The following is an 11,724-nucleotide window of genomic DNA, read 5'->3' as shown; positions in this document are numbered from 1 at the left end:
TCATGGGAGGTCTCAGTAACTTTATTCAAAGATAGGGGTTGGCCTTTGCTGTTTTAAGAAGGCATCCCCCAGGGGAGCAGAAAGCCATATGGCCAACACAGCAGCTACCAAGTCAGGCAGTCCAAAAATGGTGACTGTCTAAATTGTTAAAGCCAAAACTACATTGCAGACAAACAGAAATCTCACCAGCTGTTTCTCGTGGATTTATTAGAATTTAATTGTTTATAATTTAAGTAGGTATCTTTAATAAAAAAGCAAATCAAACTTAGTAAATGTTTATGTCTGATTCACAAGGCGCAAAAGCAGCCTCACCTTCAATCTAATTAAAAATGCTGGTGGCTATATGCTTGTTATTATTTTAAATTGTTTTAAAATTCTGCTGTTAAAAATTTAGCTTTATTTATAAATTTTGTTTTGGCCTCCTTAGAGGCCAAAACTTTCATAATATTTATAAGTAAAACATAATTATTAATTTTTATTTGATAAAGCTTTCCATGAAATTTTAAGTATATTAAATTGGTTAAATTAAAAAACATTTCCTTTAAGAAGAGAGAACAACTTCTTAAAAACATTTCAGGGCCCATGAAAATGTCCTCACATTTATCCCTCAATTACAACCTTGAAATTTAAATTTTTGGGGAAAAAACATCAAATATATATATATATATATATATATATATATATATATATATGATTTAAATATTATAATACTTTTTATAATTATCTTAAGATGTCAATTAAATTTTAACTGATCTTTATATTAAAAATGCCATTTGGGATCACAGAATTAATCCACTTATTTAATTAGACAAATAAACATATTTTGAATTCCTAATTATTTTTGAAAACACATTTTATTTTCTAAAAAATAGATGTTTATACTTTAGGCATTTAGTTCCCACAACTATATTTCTCCCAATTTAATTTAATCTGAATTTTTAAACTTTTAGAGCTGGCAAGTCAAATATTTAGCATTTCCTAGATTAATAACACTTTACATTTCTAAGAATAATTTTCAAAAATACAAGACATAATCAATCAATAGCTTCTATTCAGTCCTCTAGATTTTTCTCATAAGGAAGCAAACTTCCAAAATTTTAAGCTGACATAACCCACATTTCTGGATGGCAAAATAGGTTCCACAAGGGATTAATCAATTGTCTTTATTTTTTATTTTGTTTTTTCATTTTTTTAAATTTCTTTATTGATTATGGTATCACATAATTGTCCTCATCCCCCCATTCCCATCCCAAACCTCTCCCCCTGTATGCCCACCCCTGTTGTCCATGACCACTGGTTAGGCTTATATGCATGCACATAAATCCTTTGGTTGATATCTCTCTCCCCTTTGCCCCCACCCTCCCTTACCTTCCCTCTGAGGCCTGACAGCTTGATAGCTGCTTCTCTGTCTCCAGGTCTGTTTCTGTTCATCTATGTATGTTGTTCATTATTTCCCCTAGATGCGTTACATCATGTGATACAAGGAATTCCCTTATAAGGACCGAAACTGAGACAAGCCATTAATGGTTATGCTGAGAGGCAAATGAATCAGTCTGTAGTGAGTTCCTTTCTGGGCCAACAGTACTTGTGAGTCCCCATTTCAATGCTTCTCAGACTTTGGCTAAGATTAAGTGTAGAATCAATTGACTTTAAACTAACCATGTTTTTTTCTCTGCCAGAGGAAGTTGAGTAGCCTGTAGGTATTCAAATGCAAAAATGGTCACATTCTTTAAAGATGGCTGCTGGCAGGGAAACTGATTTCAAAGGAGCCACATTTTTTCTAAGAGTTTGCCACTGAAGGAAACTGATTTACCTGTCTGCTGGGGGTGTTGCAGAAGACCAAGAAGACCAAGGACACTTCTGAGGAAGTAGGAGGGACACTGTTTAATACACCCTCGGACTCAGGAAACAACCTCCCAAATCTGAGTGAAGGAACAGGCATGGGGACTCCCTTATATCTTCCTCCCTGTGGTCTTTGTCCCACAAACATAGATTATGCTTCCTGTCCTTTTCCCGGGCTTTGCAAGAAGGCCCCCAGGTGTTGCGGGTCTCCAGGCCATATCTGATGGTCTGGCCTGACTCAGAGTTAATAGCCCTACCTTTGGGCAGTGTACTGTCCATAGTCCAATGGCCTCTCTAATTGGTTCTGCAAGACCAGTATCTGGAAAGGAGAAAGAGACTTTATTATAGGTTATCAGGAATGTACACTGAGCTTACTGGCTTGGATTCAGATCCAAATATGAGGATTCCATTGAAATTATACCTTTTAGCCTCCTCAGGGAAAGGGTGTCTACCCCTTCCTCCATTAATAAAGGGTGTAGCCAGCTTTTACCTGGGTTATTTAGATTTTTATAACATATTTTTTCAACAATTTTTGAGATTCAAATCCAAGTCTAATTATTTTAAAGCATTTTCATTGGCAATTTTTGTAACAAAAACAATTCACTGATTTTCTTGCCGGCCTTAAAAGTTAGCTTTTTAACACCCTTTATTAGCATTTTAAAAACTATTCTTTATTATGGAAATGCCAATCCTGTTGCTGGAACTAACTTGAATTTCTTTTCTTTTGGTCAAATCCACCATTTTTCTTAGGGAAAAAAAACAAAAACTGTCTTGGGTTTTTTATTTCTGTAGCTTTTGTAGAGAGATTCCAGCTTAAAACCCTATATAATATGTCCAAAAATTGGACAGAAGAAAAAGAGATAAAACTATGAGCAAAAAATGGCAACAAATACATATCTATCAACAATTGAATTTAAAAATAAAAATAAATGAACATGAAATCTAATGAGCATAATGAACTGGGGAGTAAAATAGAATCAGAAGCATGGAAGTATTGAACAAACTGATAAATCTCAGAGGGAAGGGGTTAGGGGAGGTCAAGAAGAGATTAAACAAAAATCTTAACTATGGACACAGACAGTAGTGTGGTGAAGGCCTGGGGCGGGATGGGAACAGGGTGGAAGGCAGCAATGGAGCCAAAAATGGTGGACATCTGTAATACTTTCAATAATAAATGTTTGTTTGTTTTTTAATTTTTAAAACTTCAGAACCAACAGACTCAGTAACAGGATTCAGACCATGACCCAATTAATTCCCTAAGTGGCACAATCAAAGGAAGATCTTGGCAGGTACCAGATCCTAGTGGGGTAAATTCCACATTGTGGGGTCAGCCCCCACACAGCAGCTCATACACTGTGGTCAAGTTTGATCCTTGCAGTCAACCAGCCTGAGGATTGACCCCAAGCATAAGGGGCTAATAACACTCAAGACTCAACTACAACAGGAGGGCTCACATAACACAGACAAGACTCATTCCTGGAGCATCTTGCTTAGGTGGTCAGAGAGATTGCACACCTGAGCCCCCAGGACACTTAATACATAAGGCCACCTTACGAAGACTGGGAGACATAGAAGATACACCCAATGCACCTACACAAATACAGAAAGGCAGCCAAAATTGAGAGACAAAGAAATATGCATTAAATGGAAGAATAAGAGAAATTCCCAGAAAAAAATAAACAAATTAAATATAGGCAAGCAATCTACCACATACAGATCCAATGAAAACATATTTTAAAAAAAGAAAGAAAAAGAAACTAAGAAAATGATGTCATTTACAATTACATTAAAAATAAAACACCTAGAAATAAATTTAAGTAGGAAGGTTAAAACACACACACACACACACACACACACACACACACACACGCACACACACACACCAAAAAAACACACAAAAACACAACAACAACAATTAAAAAAAAACCTGTATTCACAAAATTATGACACTGGAGAAAAAAAGCTGAAGAAGATAAAAATAAATGAAGCATATAACATGCTCATAGATAGGAAAAACTAACATCATTAAAATGTCTATATTACTCAACTCAATTTATAGATTCAATGCAATTTCTATCAAAACACCAATGGAGTTTTTTCACAGAAGTAGAAGAATTAATCCAAAAATGCTAATGGAACCACAAAAGACCCCAAATTAGCCACAACAATCTTGAGAAAGAAGAAAAAAGTTGGAAGTATCATGCTACCTGATATCAAAGTATACCATAAGGCCATAGTATTCAAAATAACAAGGTACTGGCATAAAAACAGACATAAAGACCAATGGAACAGAATAGGGGGCCCCAAAATAAACCCACATCTCTATGGTCAATTTATAAATGAGAAATTTATACATGCGAAGGAGTAAAGACAGTCTATTCAATAAATGATGCTGGGAAAATTTGAAACACATGGTGGGGGGGGGAAAGAAATAAACTAGACCATCTTCTTACCTCATATACAAGAATAAATTCAAAATGGATTAGTCTTATATATAAGACTCAAAACCATAAATCTCCTAGAAGGAAACATAGGCAGTAAAATATCTAACACATCTCTCAGCAATGTTTTTTCTAATGTAGGAAAAAAAATAAAAGAAAAAGTTAAGCAAAAACCGGTTTAGCTCAGTGGATAGAGTGTTGGTCTGAGGACTGGAAGGTTCCAGGTTTGATTCTGGTCAAGAGCATGTACATTGGTTGCGGGCGTGTCCCCAGTAGGGGATGTAGGAGGCAGCTGGTCGATGTTTCTCTCTCATTGATGTTTCTAGCTCTCTATCCTTCTCCCTTTCTCTCTGTGAAAAAATCAATAACATATATTTTTTAAAAAGTTAAAAAATGACTCTACATCAAACTAAAATATTTTTGTAAAATAAAGGAAACCATCAATGAAATGAAAAGTCTACCCACTGAGTGGAGGAAGATATTCAGCAATGATACATTTGTAAGGGGTTAATAGCCAACATTTATAAAGAACTCAGACAACTCAACACCAAAAATGCAAATAATTTCATTTAAAATGGACAGAGGGATCTGAATAGACATTTCTCCAAAGAGAACATACAGATGGCTAATAAACATATGAAAATATGCTCAACTTCACTAATCATCAGAGAAATAAAATTAAAATGAGTTATCACTTCACACCTCTCAAATAAATCAACAAACTAAATGTTGGTGAGGATGGAGAGAAAAGGGTACCCTTGTGCACTGCTGGTGAAAATGCACATTGGTGAAGTCATGATGGAAAACAATATGAAGATTCTTAAAAAAAATTAAGAACTGCCTTATGACCCAGCAATTCCACTTCAGGGAGTTTATATATGAAGAAATCCAAAACAATAATTTGAAAGAATATGTGCATCCCCTCTGATCACTGCAGCATTATTTACAATAGCCAAGTTATGGAAGAAATCAAAGTCCCCATCAATAGACAAGTGGATAAAAAAGTCAAGATATATATATCTTGACTTTTTTATATATACACACACACACAATTTAATATTACTTGGCATTTTTGACAGCATGGATGAACCTAGAGAGTATTACGCTAAGTGAAATATCAGCCAGTATGGAGTTTCCTGAAAAAAACTAAAAACGGAACTCCCTCTTAATCCAGTGATCCCACTTCTAGGAATATATCCCAAGAAACTATCCATAGAAATATCAATCAGAAAGGATATATGCACCCCTATGTTCATAGCAGCAGAATTCATCATAGCTAAGATTTGGAAACAGCCTAAGTGCCCATCAGCAGATGAGTAGATTAAAAAACAGTGGTACATCTACACAATGGAATACTACACTGCAGTAAAAAAGGAGTTCTTACCATTTGCAGCAGCATGGATGGAGATGGAGAGCATTATGCTAAGTGAAATAAGCCAGGCAAAGAAAGATAAATATCACATGATCTTACTCATTTGTGGAATATAATGACCAATATAAATTGATAAAAAAAAAAAAAAAATAGGTCCAGAAACAAAGAAACATCAATCAGAATGTCAAACCTCAGGGAAGGTAGGGGACAGTGGGGTAAGGGGAAGAGATCAACCAAAGGACTTGTATTCATGCATATAAGCCTAATCAATGGACACAGACAATAGGGGGAAGGGGACATGAATGGGATGTGGGGGGGAATGGGGGAATAAGGACACATATATAATACCTTAATTAATAATGAAATTTAAAAAAGAAATACCAGCCAAAAAAGACAAATCTATTATTTCACTTATATGTGGAATCCAAAGAACAAAATAAATGAGCCATCAAAATAAAAGCAAACTCAGACATACAGAGAATAGACTGATGATTACCAGAGGGAAGTGATGTTGAGGGAATGGGTGAAAAAGGTGAAAGAATTAATAACTACAAATTGGTAGTTTCAAAATACTCATTGAGATTTAAAGTACAGTATATGGAATATAGTAAATAATATTATAATACTATGTATGGTGCCAAGTGGGTACTGGAAATGTCAGGGGGAACCCTTTATAAAGTATATGATTGTCTAATTATTATGCTGTATACTTAAAATTAATATGAAATAATATTGAATTTAAAATACATCCAATGGTATAGATGCATGGAATAGAATAACAGATCTCAATGGCAGGTGGAGGTTGGAGGGGATAAGACAGGAAGAAATTAACCAAAGAACATATATATATAACCCATTGACACAGACAATAGTATGTGGAAGGTCTAGGGTGAGGCAAGGGTTAGGAAGAGTAAGGCAAAAAGGGAGAAAGTGGGATATATCTATAATACTGTTAGTAATCTATACTAATAAAAGCCTAGGTGGTCCTCAAGTGCTACATAATCACAGGATGGCCACCACAAAGATGGCCACCACAAGATGATGGCCACAAGATGGCCACACGAGTAGTGGAGGAGGGGCCCAGTGGCCACTCTGTGTGGTGAGGCCTGGGGATCCCACAGCTCTGCACAAAGTGGAGGAGGCAAGTTCCAGCATCTCTGCTGCCTTGTGTGGAGGAGGCCAATCAGGCCAGCAGGAGAGGGCAGTTGTGGGCAATTGGGCTGGGAGGGGAGTGGTTGGGGGATGATCAGGCTGACAGGCAGAAGTGGTTAGGGGCAATTAGGCAGGCAGGCAGGCAAGCAGTTAGGAGCCAGCAGTCCCAAATTGTGAGAGGGATATCCAACTGCCAGTTTAGGCCCAATCCCAGCAGTTGGACATCCCCCGAGGGGTCCCAGATTGAGAGGGTGCAGGATCAGGTCTAAATGGGCAGTCATCCCTCTCACAATCCAGGACTGCTGGCTTCCAACTGCTCAACTGACTGCCTTCCTGATTGCCCCTAACTGCTTCTTCCTGCCAGCCTGATCACTCCCTAACCACTTCCATACCAGCCTGATTGATGTCTAACTGCTTCTCTGCCAGCCCATTTATCCCCAACTTCCCTCCTCTGCTGGCCTGGTCACCCCTAACTGCCCTCCCCTGCAGGGTTGATCACTTCCAACTGCCCTCCCTTGCAGGCCTGGTCCCTCCCAACTGTCCTCCCCTGCTGGCCATCTTGTGGTGGCCATCTTGTGTCCACATGGGGGCAGGATCTTTGATCACATGGGGTCAGCCAGCTTATGTGTTGGAGTGATGGTCAATCTGCATATTATTCTTTTGTTAGATAGGATAGAGGCCTGGTGCATGGGTGGGGGCCAGCTGGTTTGCCTTGAAGGGTGTCCAGGATCAGGTTGGGGGTTCCCTTGGAGCATGGGGCAGCCTGAGTGAGGGGCCTGTGATGGTTTGCAAGCTGGCCATGCCCCGCAGCAACCCAAGCTGAGGCCCTGGTATCTGGGATATATTTACTTCCTACACTTAAAACTTTGTGGCCTAGAGCAGAGTCAAGTGTCCTGCTGGCTCCTTGGAGATAGCCTTTTTTTGTTTACCTTTTATAATTGAAACTTTGTACCTGGAGTGGAGGCTTAGGCCTGCTAGGGCAGGCAAAAAGCTTGGCTTCTTCTGTTGCCAGAGAAACCCAAGCCTAGGTGGCAGCAGCCATCTTGGTGGGGGGATAATTTGCATACACTCACTGATTGGCTGTGGTGGTGTGGCTTGTGGGCGTGGCTCAGGAGCAGAGTGATGGGTAATTTGCATATTACTCTTTTATTAGGTAGGATATATTTTTATTGATTTCAGAGAAGAATCGATAGGGAGATAGAAACATCAATGATGAGAGAGAATGATTAATCATCTGCCTCCTGCTCGCCCCACATTGGGGATCAAGCCTGCAATCCCAGCATGTGCCATGACTGAGAAACAAACCATGACCTCCTGGTTTATAAGTCAAGGCTCAACCACTGAGCAACAGTGGCTGGACCTCATTTTTGTTTTCAATGATAAAAGGATAAATGGCAAATTATTTATTATTTGAACAATATTTAGGATTTATTAATCATTTAATAATAATAATCACTAAATGTTTTAAAATAATGAGGTACTCATGAACATATAAAAATGAGAGAGAATTTGATATTCAAGAGTGAAAGAATCAATTCAATACATTTCCAGCCGAAACCGGTTTGGCTCAGTGAATAGAGCGTCAGCCTGCGGACTGAAAGGTCCCAGGTTCGATTCCGGTCAAGGGCATGTACCTTGGTTGCGGGCACATCCACAGTGGGGGTTGTGCAGGAGGCAGCTGGTTGATGTCTCTCTCTCATCGATGTTTCTGACTCTCTATCCCTCTCTCTTCCTCTCTGTAAAAAAATCAATAAAATACATATTAAAAAAAATACATTTCCAGAGAGATAAAGCAGTGCACCTACAAGGTATGAAACCTGAATTCTGCTCTTTTTTTCATGACCTTAAGAGTGCCTAATATTTGAGTATTTAGTTTAATGTAGTGTGGTTTTTAACAGACTGAGAATATGTTTTTATTTTTTTCTTAACTTTAGACAATTTATTTTTAAAGCAATGCTATACTTTTTGTGTTTATAGATTTGTGCATAACTGAAATGTTCCCAGTTTCATTTAATTTCCACTTAGAGTAAAAATAAATGTAAAATAATGCTTTGTAATAAGAAAAGGGAACACAGGTATTACTTCATGTCTGTACCCTCAATCACTTTTGGATTTATTGTTAAATGTGACTTCATGGGTTTGGGCTCACTCATAATTACACTGTAGTTGTGGAAGCCAGGATTGCTCTGTCCCTATTTCATAGGCCATCCCACTCAAAGATTTTCATACATATGTACTAGCAGTGACTAGGTGTAACACTAGGGAACATTCCTCCCCCTGTCTAATACCCCCAAGTCACAATTATCCCTGCAACCTCCCAGAACATGAAGGGTTGGTGAACTATAAAAATGTGACAGACTATTACAGAGGTATATAATTTGTGGAGCGTGAGTCATGATTCTCTTTGTTTTATGATGGGATGAAAAATCATATATTTTTTATCAAAATGGAAATGGAAAGCATAAAATAAAAAGATGGTATTAGGTTTTGCTGTATAACAAGCTATCCTGAAACTTAGTGGCTTATACTTCTGTGGGTCAAAAATTTGGACTGGACTTAGGTGGTCTAGCCGGTCAATGCTAGGTTTCTCTTTTTATGTAGCCATTCATCTGCAAGATGGCTAGAGTGGGCTTCTTTTTTAAAAAACAATGTTATTGATTTTAGTGATAGACAGAAAAAGGAGGGAGAGAGAGAGAGAGAGAGAGAGAGAGAGAGAGAGAGAGAGAGAGAGAGAGAGAGAGAGATTGAGAAGAGAGAGAGACCAGAGGTTGATTGTTCCATTTATTTATACATTCATTGGTGATTTTAGTTTGTTCCCTGACTGGAAATCGAACCTAAAACCAGGGCCTAGAGCAGGCTTTTCTTCATATAGCAGAGGCAGGCTTCCCAGAAAGCAAGAGCAGAGGAGTTGTGAGGCTTCTGGGGGACTAGGCTCAGAATTCACACACTCTGACATCTCTAATATACTAGTGATGAGAAAAGTTGCAAGACCAACTCATATTCACAGGATAGGGAAATAGACTCCACTTTTTATTAGGAAGGCCTAAAAAATGCCCATTTCAATCTAACACAGGTACCTGCATTATTGTGCTTAAACCTCAGAGGTAATAAAACAAAGTCAGACCAGGCAGGTGCTGATAAAGTATATTAAGAAATGTGAACTTTACCCTGAGGGGAAAGGGAAAACATTGGAATGTTTTGAGTAGGAAATTTATATGATGAAATGTATGTACTAGAAATACCACATTGACTGAAGACTAGAGAATGAATTAGAAGAGATTAAAGAAGTGCAAATATGAAAGCAGTAGTACTGTTTGGAATTTTCTTGTTATGATTTAAGCAAGAGGTGGCTTGGATTCAATGTAGTGACTAAGAGAATGGAGGGCAATGCACAAAATTAGAAAGCTATTCGGGACTTAGGAACTGTTAGGATTCAATGAGCATGAGTGGGTAAGTAAATCAAAGGGTAATAATGGCAGTTAAAATATTAATTTTGGGTTACAACTTGAGCTTGCTTGCATCTTGATTTATTTCAGACTTAAACTCATATTTGAACTGTACAGGTGGTTTCCTATTTTCAAGAAACATTGCCTTGTTCAATTATAAAATTTGTATCATTACACAGTGAAGGCGTCACTAATGTAGTAGGTGCTTAAAATAAAATCGTATTGCATAATATGGCTAATGTATTGCTTCTTGCTTACTTAGAAGCACAAAACAAGTATGTACTCTACTTGTTAGTATTTTCAATTAAATAGAACATTCAGGGTTTATTAATGAGCCAACAACTAGAATTCTTCTAAAGTTTCAACTTCTCAATAAGTTAACAATATTCATGGATAAAATTCAATGGTTCTGGTGCACTATTTTCCATGGCTGTTACAATTAACATTCTGCATCCTGTTAACCTCCTGATGAAGCATATTTAGGCTTCACAACCACAACAATACAATTCCATTTGGAGTCACTAACTTCATTGCTTTAAGTAGTTATAGTGTGGTGTTCTGCATACTGGTTTCTGTTGGTTCTCTTAGGAGGTTTTCTGCTGTTCTATAGTTTCAGAAGATAACACCAATTTATACTGAAACCAGAGGATGACATTTTACTCTTCTCAAGGTCTTTTTCTCCCTCTTCTGTGCTTCATCTTTGCCCAAGGGAAAAACATGCATAAATGAAAGCAACTTCCACACATTAGGTATTTATTGAACAGCCCTACCTTCTGTCAGAGCATTTAGCTAAGATGTAAATCTAAGAGCAAGGTGAATACTGTATTTTGTTATGCAGTCGCCATCTAATTTCCACATAGACAGTTTTCAAGTCTAAGTAATATTCATATCACCTTTGCTTTTATTCACATTTATCATTATAAAAGGAAACTAGTGGTTTAAAGATGTTGGTTTCAGGGAGGGAGGAGGTGTTGTGAAGCCTTATTATCTTTATATATGCTAATATATCACTTTCCTTCATCTGAAATGTAAAAAAAAACCAAAAAAACAAAAAAACAAAACACACACACACAGACACACACACACACACACACACACACACACACACACACACACACAAAAGTAATGTCTCCTAAAATTGAGTGGAGATTAAAGTTTCACCTTCAAACAATAATTTTATCTCATCCTAAACTTGAAATAAATCTTAGTAATGCCCTCAGTCCCTCCGACAAATTAGCTCACATTACAAAGCCAGCTAAATATAAAACAGCTGTGTGCACATCATTCTGCTTGATTGTACATTTCAGTCCGTAATATGAGTAGCCTTGTATGCATACTGAGTAATCCATACCCAGAGGGTTGTTTGGATGGTAGCTGATAGATTTATATTCTATTGATTGAGAAAGTTTGAGAAAAGTAGCTCTCCAAACTACAGTAATGAGAAACAACCATAATGTTGTACATCAATGAT

This window comes from Pipistrellus kuhlii, unplaced genomic scaffold, assembly GCF_014108245.1.
Source record: "Pipistrellus kuhlii isolate mPipKuh1 unplaced genomic scaffold, mPipKuh1.p scaffold_m20_p_16, whole genome shotgun sequence".
Taxonomy (NCBI): Eukaryota; Metazoa; Chordata; class Mammalia; order Chiroptera; family Vespertilionidae; genus Pipistrellus; species Pipistrellus kuhlii.
This window is presented reverse-complemented; position numbering follows the sequence as displayed.